General features: G+C 43.9%; 1 protein-coding gene across 4 annotated transcripts in view; it reads right to left on the bottom strand.

Annotated features, from left to right (window-relative positions):
• LOC110504090 (chloride channel protein 2) overlaps positions 1-19,474 on the bottom strand; it is a 195,518-nt gene that overhangs the window by 94,967 nt on the left and 81,077 nt on the right. The window lies entirely within an intron of this gene.

Below are 19,474 nucleotides of genomic sequence, written 5' to 3'. Positions count from 1 at the left end.
TGGTGAAGTGAGCCTCCCGGGTGGCGCAGTGGTAACCGGCCGCGACCGGGAGGTCCGTGGGGCGACGCACAATTGGCCTAGCGTCGTTCGGGTTAGGGAGGGCTTGGTCGGTAGGGAAGTCCTTGTCTCATCGCGCACCAGCGACCCCTGTGGCGGGCCGGGCGCAGTGCGCGCTAACCAAGGTGGCCAGGTACATGGTGTTTCCTCCGACACATAGGTGCGGCTGGCTTCCGGGTTGGATGCGCGCTGTGTTAAGAAGCAGTGCGGCTTGGTTGTGTTGTGTATCGGAGGACGCATGACTTTCAACCTTCGTCTCTCCCGAGCCCGTACGGGAGTTGTAGCAATGAGACAAGATAGTAGCTACTACAACAATTGGACCACGAAATTGGGGAGAAAAAGGGAGAAAATTCACAAAAAATAAAATTCACAAAATTTTTTTAAAAAATTGGTGAAGGGAACTGAAAAAAATAACATGTTTTAAAAACTAATTTAAAAGAAAACAACAGAAAAGTGGTGCATGCCTATGTATTCACCCACTTTGCTATGAAGCCCCTAAACAAGATCTGGTGCAACCAATTACCTTCAAAAGTCACATAATTAGATAAATAAAGTCCACCTGTGTGCAATTTAAGTGTCATATGACCTGTCCCATGATCTCAGTATATATATATATACACACCTGTTCTGAAAGGCCCCAGATACTACAACACCACTAAGCAAGGGGCACCACCAAGCAAGCGACACCATGAAGACCAAGGAACTCTCCAAACAGGTCAGGGACAAAGTGGGGGAGAAGTACAGATCAGGGTTGGGTTAGAAAAAAATATCAGAAACTTTTAACATCCCACGGAGTACCATTAAATCCATTATTAAAAAATGGAAAGAATATGGCACCACAGCAAACCTGCCAAGAAAGGGCCGCCCACCAAAAGTCACAGAACAGGCAAGGAGGGCATTAATCAGAAAGGCAACAAAGAGAGCAAAGATAACCCTGAAGGAGATGCAAATCTCCACAGTGGAGGTTGGAGTATCTTTCCACAGGACCACTTTAAGCCGTACAGTCCACAGAGCTGGGCTTTATGGAAGAGTGTCCAGAAAAAAGCAATTTCAAGAAAAAAATAAGCAAACACGTTTGGTGTTCACCAAAAGGCATGTGGGAGACTCACCAAACATATGGAAGAATGTACTGTGGTCAGATGAGACAAGCATTTTGCTTTTTGGCCATCAAGGAAAACGCTATGTCTGCGCAAACCCAACACCTCTCATCACCCCGAGAACACCACCCCCACAGTGAATTATGGTGGTGGCAGCATTATGCTGTGGGGTTGTTTTTAATCGTCAAGGACTGGGAAACTGGTCAGAATTGAAGGATGGCGCTAAATACAGGGAAATTCTTGAGTAAAACCTATTTCAGTCTTCCAGAGAATTAAGACTGGGACGGATGTTCACCTTCCAGCAGGACAATGACCCTAAGATACTGCTAAAACAACACTTGAGTGGTTTAATAAGGAGAAACATTTAAATGGTTTGGAATGGTCTAGTCAAAGCCCATACCTCAATCCAATTGAGAATCTGTGGTATGACTTAAAGATTGCTGTACACCAGCGGAACCCATCCAGCTTGAAGGAGGTGGAGCAGTTTTGCCTTGTAGAACGGGAAAAAAACCCAGTGGCTAGATGTGCCAAGATTATAGAGACATACCCCAAGAGACTTGCAGCTGTAAAAGGTGGCTCTACAAAGTATTGACTTTGAGGGGGTGAATTGTTATGCACGCTCAAGTTCAGTTTTTTGGTCTTATTCCTTGTTTGTTTCACAATAAAAAATATTTTTCATCTTCAAAGTGGTAGGCATGTTGTGTAAATCAGATGATACAAACCTTCCAGTGGGTAAGAAGTTTACATACATGAAGTTGACTGTGCCTTTAAACAGCTTGGAAAATTTCAGAAAATTATGTTATGGCTTTAAAAGCTTCTGATAGGCTAATTGACATAATTTGAGTGAATTGGAGGTGTACCTGTGGATGTATTTCAAGGCATACCTTCAAAGTCAGTGCCTCTTTGCTTGACATCATGGGAAAATCAAAATAAATCAGCCAAGACCTCAAAAAACATTGTAGACCTCCACAAGTCTGTTTTTTTCTAATTACCATGTTCATCTGTACAAACAATAGTACACAAGTATAAACACCATGGGACCAAGCAGCCGTCATACAGCTCAGGAAGGAGAAGTGTTCTGTCTCCTAGAGATGAACGTACTTTGGTGCGAAAAGTGCAAATCAATCCTCGAACAGCAAAGGACCTTGTGAAGATGCTGGAGAAAACAGGTACAAAAGTATCTATATCCACAGTAAAACGAGTCCTAAATCGACATAACCTGAAAGACTACTCAGCAAGGTAGAAGCCACTGCTCCAAAACCGCCATACAAGAGCCAGACTACGGTTTGCAACTGCACATGGGAACAAAGACTGTACATTTTGGAGAAAAGTTCTCTGGTCTGATGAAACAAAAATAGAAATGTTTGGCCATAATGACCATCCCTACGTTCGGAGGAAAAAGAGGGAGGCTTGCAAGCCGAAGAAGGCCATTCCAACCGTGAAGCACAGGGGTGGCAGTATCATGTTTTGGGGTTGCTTTGCTGCAGGAGGGTCTGGTGCACTTCACAAAATAGATGGCATCATGAGTTAGGAAAATTATGTGGATATATTGAAGCAACATCTCAAGACATCAGTCAGGAAGTTAAGCTTGGTCGCAAATGGGTCTTCCAAAAGGACAATGACCCAAAGCATACTTCCTAAGTTGTGGCAAAATGGCTTAAGGACAACAAAGTCAATGTATTGGAGTGGCCATCACAAAGCCCAGACTTCAATCCTATAGAACATTTGTGGGCAGAACTGAAAAAGCGTGGGCGAGCAAGGAGGCCTACAAACCTGACTCAGCTACACCAGCTCTGTCAGGAGGAATGGGCCAAAATTCACCCAACCTATTGTGGGAAGCTTGTGGAAGGCTACCCGAAATGTTTGACCCAAGGTAAACAATTTAAAGGCAATGCTACCAAATACTAATTGAGTGCATGTAAACTTCTGACCCACTGGTAATGTGATAAAAAAAATAAAAGCTGAACTAAATCACTCTACTAGTATTCTGACATTTCACATTTTTCAAATAAAGTGGCCATCCTAACTGACTTAAAACAGGGAATTTTTACTAGGATTAAATGTCAGGAATTGTGAAAAACTTAGTTCAAATCTATTTGGCTAAGGTGTATGTAAACTTCCGACTTCAACTGCATGCATACACGCATGCATGCATACACACACCCCAAGTCAAATGGTTTAGAACACCTACTCATTCAAGGGATTTTCTTTATTGTTACTGATAAGGTCCGCCACAGGAATGGAAGACCCAGAGTTATCTCTGCTGCAGAGGATAAGTTCATTAGAGTTACCAGCCTCAGAAATTGCAGCCCCAACAATTGCTTCAGATTAACAGACATCTCAACATCAACTGTTCAGAGGAGACTGTGTGAATCAGGCATTCATGGCATTGAATTGCTGCAAAGAAACCACTACTAAAGGACAACAATAATAAGAAGAGACTGCTCGGGACAAGGAACATGGGCAATGGACATTAGACCGGTGGAAATTTGTCCTTTAGTCCGATGAGTCCAATCTGAAGACTTTTGGTTCCAACCACCATGTCTTTGTGAGAAGCGGTGTGGGTGAACGGATAATATCTGCAATGTATAGTTTTCTACCGTAAAGCATGGAGGAAGTGGTGTTATGGTATGGGGGTGACACTGTCTGTGATTTATTTAGAATTCAAGGCACATGTAACCAGCATGGCTACCACAGCGATACGCCATCCCATCTGGTTTGCGCTTAGTGGTACTATCATTTGCTTTTCAACAAGAAAATTGACCCAAAACACCTTCAGGCTGTGTAAGGGCTATTTGATCAAGAAGGAGAGTGGTGCATCAGATGACCTGGCCTCCACAATCCCCCGACCTTAACCAAATGAAGATGGTTTGGGATGAGTCGGATCACAGAGTGAAGGAAAAGCAGCCAACAAGTGATCAGCATATGTGGGAACACCTTCAAGACTGTTGGAAAGCATTCCAGTTGAAGCTGGTTGAGAGAATGCCAAGAGTGTGCAAAGCCGTCATTAAGGCAAAGGGTGGCTATTTGAAGAATCTCAAATATAACATTTTATTTGTTTAATACTTTTTTGGTTAGTACATGATTCCATATGTGTTATTTTATAGTTTTGATGTCTTCACTATTATTACACAATTAGAAAATAGTAAAAAATAAAGAAAACCCCTTGAATTAGTAGGTGTTATAAAACTTTTGACCATTAATGTATATATACAGTGCCTTGCGAAAGTATTCGGCCCCCTTGAACTTTGCGACCTTTTGCCACATTTCAGGCTTCAAACATAAAGATATAAAACTGTATTTTTTTGTGAAGAATCAACAACAAGTGGGACACAATCATGAAGTGGAACGACATTTATTGGATATTTCAAACTTTTTTAACAAATCAAAAACTGAAAAATTGGGCGTGCAAAATTATTCAGCCCCCTTAAGTTAATACTTTGTAGCGCCACCTTTTGCTGCGATTACAGCTGTAAGTCGCTTGGGGTATGTCTCTATCAGTTTTGCACATCGAGAGACTTACATTTTTTCCCATTCCTCCTTGCAAAACAGCTCGAGCTCAGTGAGGTTGGATGGAGAGCATTTGTGAACAGCAGTTTTCAGTTCTTTCATCAGATTCTCGATTGGATTCAGGTCTGGACTTTGACTTGGCCATTCTAACACCTGGATATGTTTATTTTTGAACCATTCCATTGTAGATTTTGCTTTATGTTTTGGATCATTGTCTTGTTGGAAGACAAATCTCCGTCCCAGTCTCAGGTCTTTTGCAGACTCCATCAGGTGTTCTTCCAGAATGGTCCTGTATTTGGCTCCATCCATCTTCGCATCAATTTTAACCATCTTCCCTGTCCCTGCTGAAGAAAAGCAGGCCCAAACCATGATGCTGCCACCACCATGTTTGACAGTGGGAATGGTGTGTTCAGCTGTGTTGCTTTTACGCCAAACATAACGTTTTGCATTGTTGCCAAAAAGTTCAATTTTGGTTTCATCTGACCAGAGCACCTTCTTCCACATGTTTGGTGTGTCTCCCAGGTGGCTTGTGGCAAACTTTAAACAACACTTTTTATGGATATCTTTAAGAAATGGCTTTCTTCTTGCCACTCTTCCATAAAGGCCAGATTTGTGCAATTTGTGCACTGTATATGTATATATTTGCAAACATTGTGGGGTATTGTGTGTAGATTCAGGGTAAAAAATGATTTAATTAAATTGAGAATAAAGCTGTAACGTAATAAAATGTGGAAAAAGTCAAGTGGTCTGAATACACTGTATATGGAGGATTTGCTGTTTCTGTGTGTTAATGTACAGTGGGGCAAAAAAGTATTTAGTCAGCCACCAATTGTGCAAGTTCTCCACTTAAAAAGATGAGAGAGGCCTGTAATTTTCATCATAGGTACACTTCAACTATGACAGACAAAATGAGAAGGAAAAAAATCCAGAAAATCACATTGTAGAAATGTTTATGAATTTATTTGCAAATTATGGTGGAAAATAAGTATTTGGTCAATAACAAAAGTTTATCTCAATACTTTGTTATATACCCTTTGTTGGCAATGACAGAGGTCAAACGTTTTCTGTAAGTCTTCACAAGGTTTTCACACACTGTTGCTGGTATTTTGGCCCATTCCTCCATGCATATCTCCTCTAGAGCAGTGTTTTTGGGCTGTTGCTGGGCAACACAGACTTTCAACTCCCTCCAAAGATTTTCTATAGGGTTGAGATCTGGCTAGGCCACTCCAGGACCTTGAAATGCTTCTTACGAAGCCACTCCTTTGTTGCCCGGGCAGTGTGTTTGGGATCATTGTCATGCTGAAAGACCCAGCCACGTTTCATCTTCAATGCACTTGCTGATGGAAGGAGGTTCACACTCAAAATCTCACGATACATGGCCACATTCATTCTTTCCTTTACACGGATCAGTCGTCCTGGTCCCTTTGCAGAAAAACAGCCCCAAAGCATGATGTTTCCACCCCCATGCTTCACAGTAGGTATGGTGTTCTGTGGATGCAACTCAGCATTCTTTGTCCTCCAAACTCGACGAGTTGAGTTTTTACCAAAAAGTTATATTTTGGTTTCATCTGACCATATGACATTCTCCCAATCTTCTTCTGGATCATCCAAATGCTCTCTAGCAAACTTCAGACGGGCCTGGACATGTACTGGCTTAAGCAGGGGGACACGTCTGGCACTGCAGGATTTGAGTCCCTGGCGGTGTAGTGTGTTACTGATGGTAGGCTTTGTTACTTTGGTCCCAGCACTCTGCAGGTCATTCACTAGGTCCCCCCGTGTGGTTCTGGGATTTTTGCTCACCGTTCTTGTGATCATTTTAACCCCACGGGGTGAGATCTTGCGTGGAGCCCCAGATCGAGGGAGATTATCAGTGGTCTTGTATGTCTTCCATTTCCTAATAATTGCCCCCACAGTTGATTTCTTCAAACCAAGCTTCAGGTCTACAATTTTGTTTGACAGCTCTTTGGTCTTGGCCATAGTAGAGTTTGGAGTGTGACTGTTTGAGGTTGTGGACAGGTGTCTTTTATAATGATAACAAGTTCAAACAGGTGCCATTAATACAGGTAATGAGTGGAGGACAGAGGAGCCTCAAAGAAGAAGTTACAGGTCTGTGAGAGCCAGAAATCTTGCTTGTTTGTTATTGACCAAATACTTATTTTCCACCATAATTTGCAAATAAATTCATTAAAAATCCTACAATGTGATTTTCTGGATTTTTTTTCTCATTTTGTCTGTCATAGTTGAAGTGTACCTATGATGAAAATTACAGGCCTCTCATCTTTTTAAGTGGGAGAACTTGCACAATTGGTGGCTGACGAAATACTATTTTGCCACACTGTATATTTGAGGTGTATTTGTAAAAAAAAAATGGTGTTATTTTGTTTCCAAACCTTTCCCTTGAACTAAAAAAAATGTAAGGTTGGAACTGGGAAGGAACTTGTTTTGGGAGAGAGTGGAGTTAATGACTAGACTGGTGGGGGTCGGCTGTGCAGGCGGCTCGAGCTGGCTGGTCGGTCTGGCTGAAATTTGATATAGAGGTTGTCTTAATAAAGACAATCAAAGGTGTGTATTTTTTCAAGAGTTGTTCATTGTTGGGCTATTGGTTAAAGGTGCAAGACAATATTGATTATTGAATTATCATTGATCTAGTTCAGTCTTATTAATCACTTAAACATTTAATAATCATCTCTTACCTAGCTTGATGACTGTGGGCATTTGTGCTTACTTTTTGTTCTAAATAGAGATGGCATATTGAATTGTGTAAAAAAAAAATTCAGGGAATTAGCTTAAGATGCACAAATGATTTCTGGGGGAGTACCCCCTGCCCCCCGTCAGGTTGTCCCCCACACTTCTAAAACCAAAGTTTCACGTCACGCTGAGCATGGTTACATGCACACAATAATATTATTCTTGTAGATATTTATTTTGAAAGGTTTACATGCTTTGCAAGAAGAACAATGTCCCTAATAATCCTGTTTACATGGACACATCTAAAATCAGGTTACTTGATGGGACTTTTGATAAACGCAGATCATCGCCAATCAAAATAAACTTTCTACCACAGCGTCTATGTTATTTTTGAGAACCCTATTTTATTCTGAGTTGGGACCAAGTTTGTATCTGAAAACTATTTCTAAGATGTATACTTTCAGTTTTTCCAAACTCACTTCACTCGTGCATAAGAGGGAGGCTTGCGCTACCCAGTGCTGGCACATGAGCAGATCAAATACACCCCTGGAATGTCGATTAAGCTGTTTACATGCCCTAATAATTTGAAAGATGGCTCAGAAAACCAGGTGTTTTAATCGCTGTATGCTTACTTCGATTTTGACTTACACCAATTAAGATAAGCAGAGTAAGGTGTTTGTTTACATGACTGCCATAATCAGTTTAATATTGAATTATTAGTGTGCATATAAAACGTACTCAATGATACTACTCACTGCTGGTTAATGGAGTAATGACACTAACTATCCTCGCTACCTGCTTCTCTACCCCCTTCTCTAGTGGGTGTTTACAACCCTAAAGAGGAATCCCAAAGAAAGAACTTCAGCCATAAGGGAGAATGGCAAGATAGAATAACAACTGATTAAAACACTGAGGTGAAAACTCCTGTTCTGTTCTAGGGCTAGACAGGTGATGAGGACATACGACCTGAAAGCCAAAGCTAACCCCCCGTGGCGGCTCTCATTCTGCTCTAAGTGTGTGTGTTTAGGAAAGCATTAAAAGCAGGTGAAAGCAGAGCTTCCCGGGGAGGTCTGAGCTCAGTGTATGTCAGCAACAATAGCCTGAGCTATTGTCTACTGTCTCTATCAGTCAAGCCATTAGTCTGATGGGTGAATGGGTGTGTGAGCCAGGGTTACCATTTCAGTGTGAGTCTAAGTGGAGAGCGCTAGTCCCAATCCCTCTCCATCAATACACACTTTGATAGTTGTCCAACACTGCACACACACACCATAATCTTCAATGAGGCATCAACTCCATCTCACATCCTGCTAAGAGGACAGCTGGGACCTGTTACTCAGTTCTAGGGGAGGAGGAGGTCGTCCTGTTCAGTTGTAGGGGAGGAGGTCGTCCTGTTCAGTTGTAGGGGAGGAGGTCGTCCTGTTCAGTTGTAGGGGAGGAGGAGGTCGTCCTGTTCAGTACTAGGGGAGGAGGAGGTCGTCCTGTTCAGTTGTAGGGGAGGAGGAGGTCGTCCTGTTCAGTACTAGGGGAGGAGGAGGTCGTCCTGTTCAGTACTAGGGGAGGAGGTCGTCCTGTTCAGTTCTCAGTTCTCAACTCCTGACCAGTGTTGGAATAATTTACTTGAAAAAGTAATGTTACATATTACTCATTACATTTAAAAGTAACAAATTACTTTACAATGTTACTACATTGTGTGGAAAGTAACAAGTTATATTATTTTGCATTACTTTTATGAAAAAACATTTCTAAATCTCACCACTTGTTTGACTCCCGAGTGGTGCAGCAGTGTAAGGCACTACATCACAGTGTCACGGCATCACTACGGCCTGGGGTTCGATCCCTGTATCATAACCGACCGGGAGTCCCATAGGACGATGCACAATTGGCCCAGCGTTGCCCTGGTTAGGGGGTGTTTGGCCAGGGGGGCTTTACTTGGCTCATGATGCTTTAGCGACTCCTTGGGGCGGCAGCGTAGCCTAGTGGTTAGAGCGTTAGACTAGTAACTGGAAGGTTGCAAATTCAAACCCCCAAGCTGACAAGGTACTAATCTGTCGTTCTGCCCCTGAACAGGCAGTTAACCCACTGTTCCTAGGCTGTCATTGAAAATAAGAATTTGTTCTTAACTGAATTGCCTAGTTAATAAAGGTACAAATTTAATTGTGGCGGGCCTAGCACATGAAGGCTGACTTCGGTCGTCAGTAATGTGTTTTCTTGGACACATTGGTGCAGCTGGCTTCGGGTTAAGCGAGCGGGTGTTAAGAAGCGTGATTTGGCGGGTCATGTTTTGGAGGACACATGACTTGACCTTCGCTTCTCTCGAGCATGTTGGGGAGTTGCAGCGCTAAGACAAGATTGTAATTACGAAAGTGCAGAGAAAAAGTGGGTAACATAAACCAAAAAAACAAAACAAAAAGGTTTGATCACTGTGCAGTGACACAGTGATGCGCTATATACACTGCTCAAAAAAATAAAGGGAACACTTAAACAACACAATGTAAATCCAAGTCAATCACACTTCTGTGAAATCAAACTGTCCACTTAGGAAGCAAAACTGATTGACAATAAATTTCACATGCTGTTGTGCAAATGGAATAGACAACAGGTGGAAATTATAGGCAATTAGCAAGACACCCCCAATAAAGGAGTGGTTCTGCAGGTGGTGACCACAGACCAATTCTCAGTTCCTATGCTTCCTGGCTGATGTTTTGGTCACTTTTGAATGCTGGCGGTGCTTTCACTCTAGTGGTAGCATGAGACGGAGTCTACAACCCACACAAGTGGCTCAGGTAGTGCAGCTCATCCAGGATGGCACATCAACGCGAGCTGTGGCAAGAAGGTTTGCTGTGTCTGTCAGCGTAGTGTCCAGAGCATGGAGGCGCTACCAGGAGACAGGCCAGTGCATCAGGAGAAGTGGAGGAGGCCGTAGGAGGGCAACAACCCAGAAGCAGGACCACTACCTCCGCCTTTGTGCAAGGAGGAGCAGGAGGAGCACTGCCAGAGCCCTGCAAAATGATCTCTAGCAGGCCACAAATATGCATGTGTCTGCTCAAACGGTCAGAAACAGACTCCATGAGGGTGGTATGAGGGCCGACGTCCATAGGTGGGGGTTGTGTTTACTGCCCAACACCGTGAAGGACGTTTGGCATTTGCCAGAGAACACCAAGATTGGCAAATTCGCCACTGGTGCTCTGTGCTCTTCACAGATGAAAGCAGGTTCACACTGAGCACACGTGAGAGTCTGGAGACGCCGTGGAGAACGTTCTGCTGCCTGCAACATCCTCCAGCATGACCGGTTTGACGGTGGGTCAGTCATGGTGTGGGGTGGCATTTCTTTGGGGGGCCGCACAGCCCTCCATGTGCTCGCCAGAGTTAGCCTGACTGCCATTAGGTACCGAGATGAGATCCTTAGACCCCTTGTGAGACGATATGCTGGTGCGGTTGGCCCTGGGTTCCTCCTAATGCAAGACAATGCTAGACCTCATGTGGCTGGAGTGTGTCAGCAGTTCCTGCAAGAGGAAGGCATTGATGCTATGGACTGGCCTGCCCGTTCCCCAGAACTGAATCCAATTGAGCACATCAGGGGAACAACATGTCTCGCTCCATCCACCAACGCCACGTTGCGCCACAGACTGTCCAGGAGTTGTAGGGAGGTCATACAGGCACGTGGAGGCCACACACACTACTGAGCCTCATTTTGACTTGTTTTAAGGACATTACATCAAAGTTGGATCAGCCTGTAGTGTGGTTTTCCACTTTAATTTTGAGTGTGACTCCAAATCCAGACCTCCATGGGTTGATAAATTTGATTTCCATTGATAATTTGTGTGATTTTGTTGTCAGCACATTCAACTATGTAAAGAAAAAAGTATTTAATAAGAATATTTCATTCATTCAGATCTAGGATGTGTTATTTTAGTGTTCCCTTTATTTTTTTGAGCAGTGTATGTGTTGCTTAATTAGCCATAAATACTGTAAATCAAACATCTGTACAGATTTCCTTCTTGTCATTCAAAATATTTTTTCCTCTAGCCACCAGTTCTGGTTATAGACCGCATGTACACGGACCCATAGAGATGTACAGAGGGCACATTTACCACTAGTCCTCCATGGTCTTTGCTATCCCAGAAGAGATCAATGCAACGATCAGAGGTGCCCCCTTTATACACTTCTATGAACAGCATCTAACATGACATTTCTCCTAACATCCTTTCTCTACTTGCTTGAGAACTAAATGAGGAAACAAGTCAAGATCAGATCGTGGAAACGCGCCCGGTAGAGATGATTCTAAAAATAATGCACAGGTTCTTTACTTATAAAAGTAATCTGATTATGAAACACATTACAAAAATAACATGTTACGTAATCAGATTACATTTACAACACTGCTTCTGAACCAGTACTCAAAGGCCCACTATGCTACTATGTTTTTTTTTATCACAATATTGATAATGTTAGTGCAGTGATGATGGTTAGTGAGGGCAATTATTGTGATGATGGTTAGTAAGGGCAATTATGATGATGATGAGGACAAAATTAAGATGATAATGAGAACAATGACGATGCTCATCACATGTCCCTTCCCCTTACAGTAACTGAAACCTCTCGCCGGAGGTGAAACATTAAAACAACAGTCAACTGACTGTAGAAGGCCAGATGGTGCCATTGATGATCACAATGAGGATTCATTACCATAAGTGGGAGAGTGTAAATGTGTGTGCATGAGCTAGAGAACGTGACGAGATGAAGAGAAAGGAAGGTGGGGAGAGAATATTAAGAGTGTGTGTGTGACGCCCCTCCCACTCTGTCTGATGAGTTCTTCCACTTTGCTCTTGTTTTCCTTAAATATGATGTCGGTGGGCGGAGCCGGGAAGGTCGTCAACGAAATGCGACACACCTGGGCTCGGGTGTGTCCTGGGGTTTAAAACATGTTTCTTCCATACATTGAAGAGACTCTACCCACACAGACACACTGTTGTATTTGGTTGTGGCAATTTGGGGTTTCCTGTTGGAATCTCTCAACGCCATCCACTCACTTATACTAAACACTCCATTGTTACTTGGATATACTGCTGTTGAAGTCGGAGGATTACATACACTTAGGTTGTAGTCATAAACTCATTTCTCAACCGCTCCACAAATGTCTTGTTAAAAAACTATCATTTTGGCAAGTCGGTTAGGACATCATTTTTCCAACAATTGTTTACAGACAGATCATTTCACTTAAAATTCACTGTATCACAATTCCAGTGGGTCAGAAGTTTACCTACACTAAGATGACTGTGCCTTTAAACAGCTTGGAAAATTCTAGAAAATTATGTCATGGAAGCTTCTGACAGGGTAATTGACATAATTTCTGTCATCAAGTCTGGTTCATCATTGGGAGCAATTTCCAAACACCTGAAGGTACCATGTTCATCTGTACAAACAATAGTACGCAAGTATAAACACCATGGGACCACGCAGCCGTCATACCACTCAGGAAGGAGACGCATTCGTTCTCCTAGAGATGAACGTACTTTCGTGAGAAAGGTGCAAATCAATCCCAGAACAACAGCCAAAGACCTTGTAAAGACGCTGGAGGAAACAGGTACAAAAGTATCTACATCCACAGTAAAACGAGTCCTATATCGACATAACCTGAAAGGCTGCTCAGTAAGGAAGAAGCCATTGCTCCAAAACCATCATAAAAAAGACAGACTACGGTTTGCAACTGCACATGGGGACAAAGACCGTACTTTTCGGAGAAATCCTCTGTCCCTCTAGTCTAATGAAACAAAAATAGACCTGTTTGGCCATAATGACCATCGTTATGTTTGGAGGAAAAAGGGAGAGGCTTGCAAGCTGAAGAACACCATCCCAACCGTGAAGCACGCGGGTGGCAGCATCAAGTTGTGGGGGTGCTTTACTGTAGGAGGGACTGGTGCACTTCACAAAATAGATGGCATCATGAGGGGGGACAATTATGTGGATATATTGAAGCAACATCTCAAGACATCAGTCAAGAAGTTAAAGCTTGGTCGCGAATGGGTCTTCCAAATGGACAATGACCCCAAGCATACTTCCTAAGTTGTGGCAAAATGGCTTAAGGACAACAAAGTAAAGGTATTGGAGTGGCCATCACAAAGCCCTGACCTCAATCCCATAGAAATTTGTGGGCAGAACTGAAAAAACGTGAGCGAGCAAGGAGGCCTACATACCTGACTCAGTTACATCAGCTCTGTCAGGTGGAATGGGACAAAATTCACCCAACTTATTGTGGGAAGCTTGTGGAAGGGTACCCGAAACGTTTGTCCCAAGGTAAACAATTTAAAGACAATGCTACAAAATACTAATTGAGTGTATGTAAACTTCTGACCCACGGGGAATTTGATGAAAGAAATAAAAGAAGAAATAAATCAATCTCTGCTATTATTCTGACAGTTCACACTATTAAAATAAAGTGGTGATCCTAACTGACTTAAGACAGGACATTTTTTCGAGGATAAAATGTCAGGAATTGTGAAAAACTGAGTTTAAATGTATTTGGCTAAGGTGTATGTAAACTTCCGACTTTAACTGTAGTTTACTTATTGGGGGCTCACCTTAGATCAAAGGTTGGTTCCTAGACATATTTGGTGTATAGTATTTTTTGCATTATGATGTCAAAAAAAGGTATTGGTAGGTAAAGGTATGTTAGGTATTGAAGGCCAATCTGATAGTGGTATACTTGTAGGTCCCACTGGATTGGGAGTCCCATAGGGCGTCGTCCGGGATATGCCGTCATTGTAAATAAAAATGTGTTCTTAACTGGACATGCCTAGTTAAATAAAAAGGTGACACACAAAAGTTATTTTGTTGGCATTTACGTATGTCCCTATTACCAGTAAAACATAATCAAAACCTATTTCTTTCACTTACTTGCTGTGCTGTTTGTTTGTTCATTTTTTCAGCCGTTTCATTCTCAACCATGATTTCTATGGAACGCCATTTGGGTCTCTGCTATGGAACGCCGTTTGGGTCTCTGCTATGGAACGCCGTTTGGGTCTCTGCTATGGAACGCCGTTTGGGTCTCTGCTATGGAACGCCGTTTGGGTCTTTGCGTGTCAATAAATATACTATTTAAAGACTATTTGACGAGTCAAATAAGCTTGTTGACCAATCAGGACCTGAATATGACTGCACATCACATAATTTAACACGTTCATACATTTTTTACGAAGTTATTACACATGGATTATACCGTCACAACGATTCATCAATATGTATGCTATGATGCTGGTAAAGTTGTCTTGCGCACCTACAGTGCTGGTCATAAGCTGTTGGATGCAAACAATGTTCTTCCCCAAAAACATAGCAAAACAACTCTGTTTCAGTAGCTATAGTTATCTAGCTAACTATGTAGCTAGGTGTCATCTAAAATAACCCTAATTTATAACAGTTCTTATTTATAACAGTTCATATCTATCCAAGATGGCGTAGCAGTCAGACGTCTTTGTCCTGTCGTGTCCCTTGTATATTACGTTTTTTTAACATATTTCATTTGCATATCTTTTAGACTATTTTGCTAAACCTCAACATCTAAATATTCTCCTGCAACCCGCCTCACCCAATGTAGCGTGGATCTGCTTTTTTTTTTCTTCTAAAGTATCTATATTTACTTCGGATCTGGAATCCCTCAACTGAAGCTAGCCAGCTAACTACCAGCTATCAGTCACATAACCATTGCCAGCGGTCATCAGCTAACCTTCAGCTCGATTAGCTCTTGCCAGCTCGAACAACGTGACTCTAACCAAAGCACAACGGACCTATTATTTTTATCCCCGGATTCCCACCGCAAACTGAACATTTTCATCTGGATCTTCACAACTAGCTAACCGCAACCCCGGATGACTGCTCCTGGCTAGCGTCTCCATCCACTTAGCTTGAAGCTAGCCCGGCCAAAGCTCCTGTGCTACCACCAAAGCATACTCCTGGGCTACAATATCCGGACCACTTCTATAGCCGGTACGGGGCATGGAACCCCGCAGATCCCCTACGACTGGAATAGCGACATAATCTGCCCGAGGACTCTAACAGGCCCCTCAGGCGCGACACCCGCTGAAGGCCCATTATGCTAACCAGCTAGGCCTGCTAGCTACCTAGAGCTACTTGGAACCATACTAATTCCACGACCGGTCTATCGACGCCACCGCATGAAGAGGCAAAAACAGACTTAACCCCATCGCGACGTCCCCCAAAGGCTAACTTTCTAGCCCCTGCTATCTGTTTGCTTGCTAACCCGGCCTGCTAACTGCTAACCTGCCCCAGTCTACTAACTGCTAGCTTGTTTAACCCCGGTCTGCTAACTGCTAGCTTGTTTAGTCCCTGCCTACTAACTGTTAGCTTGTTAGCACAGGCCTGCTAACTGTCTGAATCGCCGTGTCCCCAGCCAGCCCAACCACTCACTGGACCCATATTTATTTTCAATCTCTTTTCGATTTTTAATTTGATTATACCTTCCGGTAACCTGCCTCACCCAATGTGATACGGAATCGCTATTATTTTAAATTTTAGAATACATGCAAGAACCTCCAGAAGCTAACCAGCTAATTAGCTACAAGCTATTTAGTCATTGTTAGCCACTGCTAGCGGCTTTTACCTTCTGCACAGCCAGCCCTGTTTTTAGCCTGGATAATACTCGCCAGTCTACAAGTATCAAACTGTCTCTCCACAACATGCCGGATTCCTGCCGTAATCCCTGGACCACTACTTCTGATCTTCACAGCTAGCTTGCAACAAGTACCGAAGCTATCCCTGAGGCCCACGTCCCGGCCTACTCAGCTGTTCACCCGAACCCCACTCATACACGGCTAGAGCCCAATACTCCACCGGATCCTTGGCTAACGCTTTAAACGCTGTGTCGCCCGCGTGCTAGCGTAGTGGCGGCTTCCCTGTTCCATCTACTGCTGTGGACACTATGATCACTTGGCTACATAGCTGATGCCTGCTGGACTGTCCATTAATCACGGTACTCCATTCTGTTTATTTATGTTTTATCTGTCAGCCCCAGCCGCAAACTCAGGCTCTGTGTGTAGTTAATCCGACCCTCTCAGCCTAGTCATCGCCATTTTACCTGCGGTTGTTGTGTTAGCTGACTAGCTGTTGTTGTCTCACCTGTTGTTTTAGCAAGCCCTCCCAATCAAGACCTGCGATTACTTTATGCCTTGCTGTATGTCTATCTCAAATATCAATATGCCTTGTATACGGTTGTTCAGGTTAGTTATCATTGTTTTAGTTTACAATGGAGCCCCTAGTTCCACTCATCACACCTCTGATACCTCATTTGTCCCACCTCCCACATATGCAGTGACCTCACCCATTATAACCAGCATGTCCAGAGATACAACCTCTTATCATCACCCAGTGCCTGGGCTTACCTCCGCTGTACCCGCACCCCACCATACCTCTGTCTGCACATTATGCCCTGAATATATTCTACCACGCCCATAAATCTGCTCCTTCTATTCCTTGTCCCCAACGCTCTAGGCGACCAGTTTTGATAGCCTTTAGCCGCACCCTCATCCTACTCTGTTCCTCGGGTGATGTGGAGGTAAACCCAGGCCCTGCATGTCCCCAGGCACCCTCATTTGTTGACTTCTGTGATCAAAAAAGCCTTGGTTTCATGCATGTCAACATCAGAAGCCTCCTTCCTAAGTTTGTTTTACTCACTGCTTTAGCACACTCTGCCAACCCTGATGTCCTTACCGTGTCTGAATCCTGGCTTAGGAAGGCCACCAAAAATTCTGAGATTTCCATACCCAACTATAACACTTTCCGTCAAGATTGAACTGACAAAGGGGGAGGAGTTGCTGTAGCCTCATTGCCTGTATCCGCTATGGGTCCGCGGTCAAACGACCACCCCTCATCACTGTCAAACGCTCCCTAAAACACTTCTGCGAGCAGTCCTTTCTAATCGACCTGGCCCGGGTATCCTGGAAGGATATTGACCTCATCCCGTCAGTTGAGGATGCCTGGTCATTCTTTAAAAGTAACTTCCTCACCATCTTACCCAAGCATGCTACGTTCAAAAAAATGCAGAACTAAGAACAGATATAGCCCTTGGTTCACTACAGACCTGACTGCCCTCGACCAGCTCAAAAACATCCTGTGGCAGATTGCAATAGCACCGAACAGTCCTCGCGATATGCAACTGTTCAGGGAAGTCAGGAACCAATACACACAGTCAGTCAGGAAAGCAAAGGCCAGCTTTTTCAAGCAGAAATTTGCATCCTGTAGTTCTAACTCCCAAAAGTTCTGGGACACTAAAGTCCATGGAGAACAAGAGCACCTCCTCCCAGCTGCACTGAGGTTAGGTAACACGGTCACCACCGATAAATCCGTGATAATCGAAAATTTCAACAAGCATTTCTCAACGGCTGGCCATGCCTTCCTCCTGGCTACTCCAACCTCGGCCAACAGCTCCGCCCCCCCCGCAGCTACTCACCCACGCCTCCCCAGCTTCTCCTTTACCCAAATCCAGATAGCAGATGTTCTGAAAGAGCTGCAAAACCTGGACCCAAACAAATCAGCTGGACTTGACAATCTGGACCCTCTATTTCTGAAACTGTCCGCCGCCATTGTATCAACCCCTATTACCAGCCTGTTCAACCTCTCCTTCGTATCATCTGAGATCCCCAAGAATTAGAAAGCTGCCGCGGTCATCCCCCTTCAAAGGGGGAGACACCCTGGACCCAAACTGCTACAGAACTATATCCATCCTGTCCTGCCTATCTAAGGTCTTCGAAAGCCAAGTCAACAAACAGATCACTGACCATCTCGAATCCCACAGTACCTTCTCCGCTGTGCAATCCTGTTTCCGAGCCGGTCACGGGTGCACCTCAGCCACGCTCAAGGTACTAAACGATATCATAACCACCATCGATAAAAGACAGTACTGTGCAGCCGTCTTCATCGACCTGGCCAAGGCTTTCGACTCTGTCAATCACCACATTCTTATCGGCAGACTCAGTAGCCTCGGTTTTTCTAATGACTGCCTTGCCTGGTTCACCAACTACTTTGCAGACAGAGTTCAGTGTGTCAAATCGGAGGGCATGTTGTCCGGTCCTCTGGCAGTCTCTATGGGGGTACCACAGGGTTCAATTCTCGGGCCGACTCTTTTCTCTGTATATATCAATGATGTTGCTCTTGCTGCGGGCGATTCCCTGATCCACCTCTACGCAGACGACACCATTCTGTATACTTCTGGCCCTTCCTTGGACACTGTGCGATCTAACCTCCAAACGAGCTTCAATGCCATACAACACTCCTTCCGTGGCCTCCAACTGCTCTTAAACGCTAGTAAAACCAAATGCATGCTTTCCAACCGTTCGCTGCCTGCACCCGCACGCCCGACTAGCATCACTACCCTAGATGGTTCCGACCTAGAATATGTGGACATCTATAAGTACCTAGGTGTCTGGCTAGACTAAAAACTCTCCTTCCAGACTCATATCAAACATCTCCAATCTAAAACCAAATCTAGAGTCGGCTTTCTATTCCGCAACAAAGCCTCCTTCACTCACGCCACCAAACTTACCCTAGGAAAACTGACTATCCTACTGATCCTCGACTTCGGCGATGTCATCTACAAAATAGCTTCCAATACTCTACTCAGCAAACTGGATGCAGTTTATCACAGTGCCATCCGTTTGGTTACTAAAGCACCTTATACCACCCACCACTGCGACCTGTATGCTAGTCGGCTGGTCCTCGCTACATATTTGTTGCCAGACCCACTGGCTCCAGGTCATCTACAAGTTCATGCTAGGTAAAGCGCCGCCTTATCTCAGTTCACTGGTCACGATGGCAACACCCACCCGTAGCACGCACTCCAGCAGGTGTATCTCACTGATCATCCCTAAAGCCAAAACCTCATTTGGGCGCCTTTCCTTCCAGTTTTCTGCTGCCTGCGACTGGAACGAATTGCAAAAATCGCTGAAGTTGAAGACTTTTATCTCCCTCACCAACTTTAAACATCTGCAATCTTAGCAGCTAACCGATCGCTGCAGCTGTACATAGTCCATCGGTATATAGCCCACCCAATTTACCTACCTCATCCCCATACTGTGTTTATTTTATTTACTTTTCTGCTCTTTTGCACACCAGTA

Source organism: Oncorhynchus mykiss, chromosome 24 (genome assembly GCF_057628025.1).
Source record: "Oncorhynchus mykiss isolate SJ-2025 chromosome 24, ASM5762802v1, whole genome shotgun sequence".
NCBI lineage: Eukaryota > Metazoa > Chordata > Actinopteri > Salmoniformes > Salmonidae > Oncorhynchus > Oncorhynchus mykiss.
This window is presented reverse-complemented; position numbering and strand designations above follow the sequence as displayed.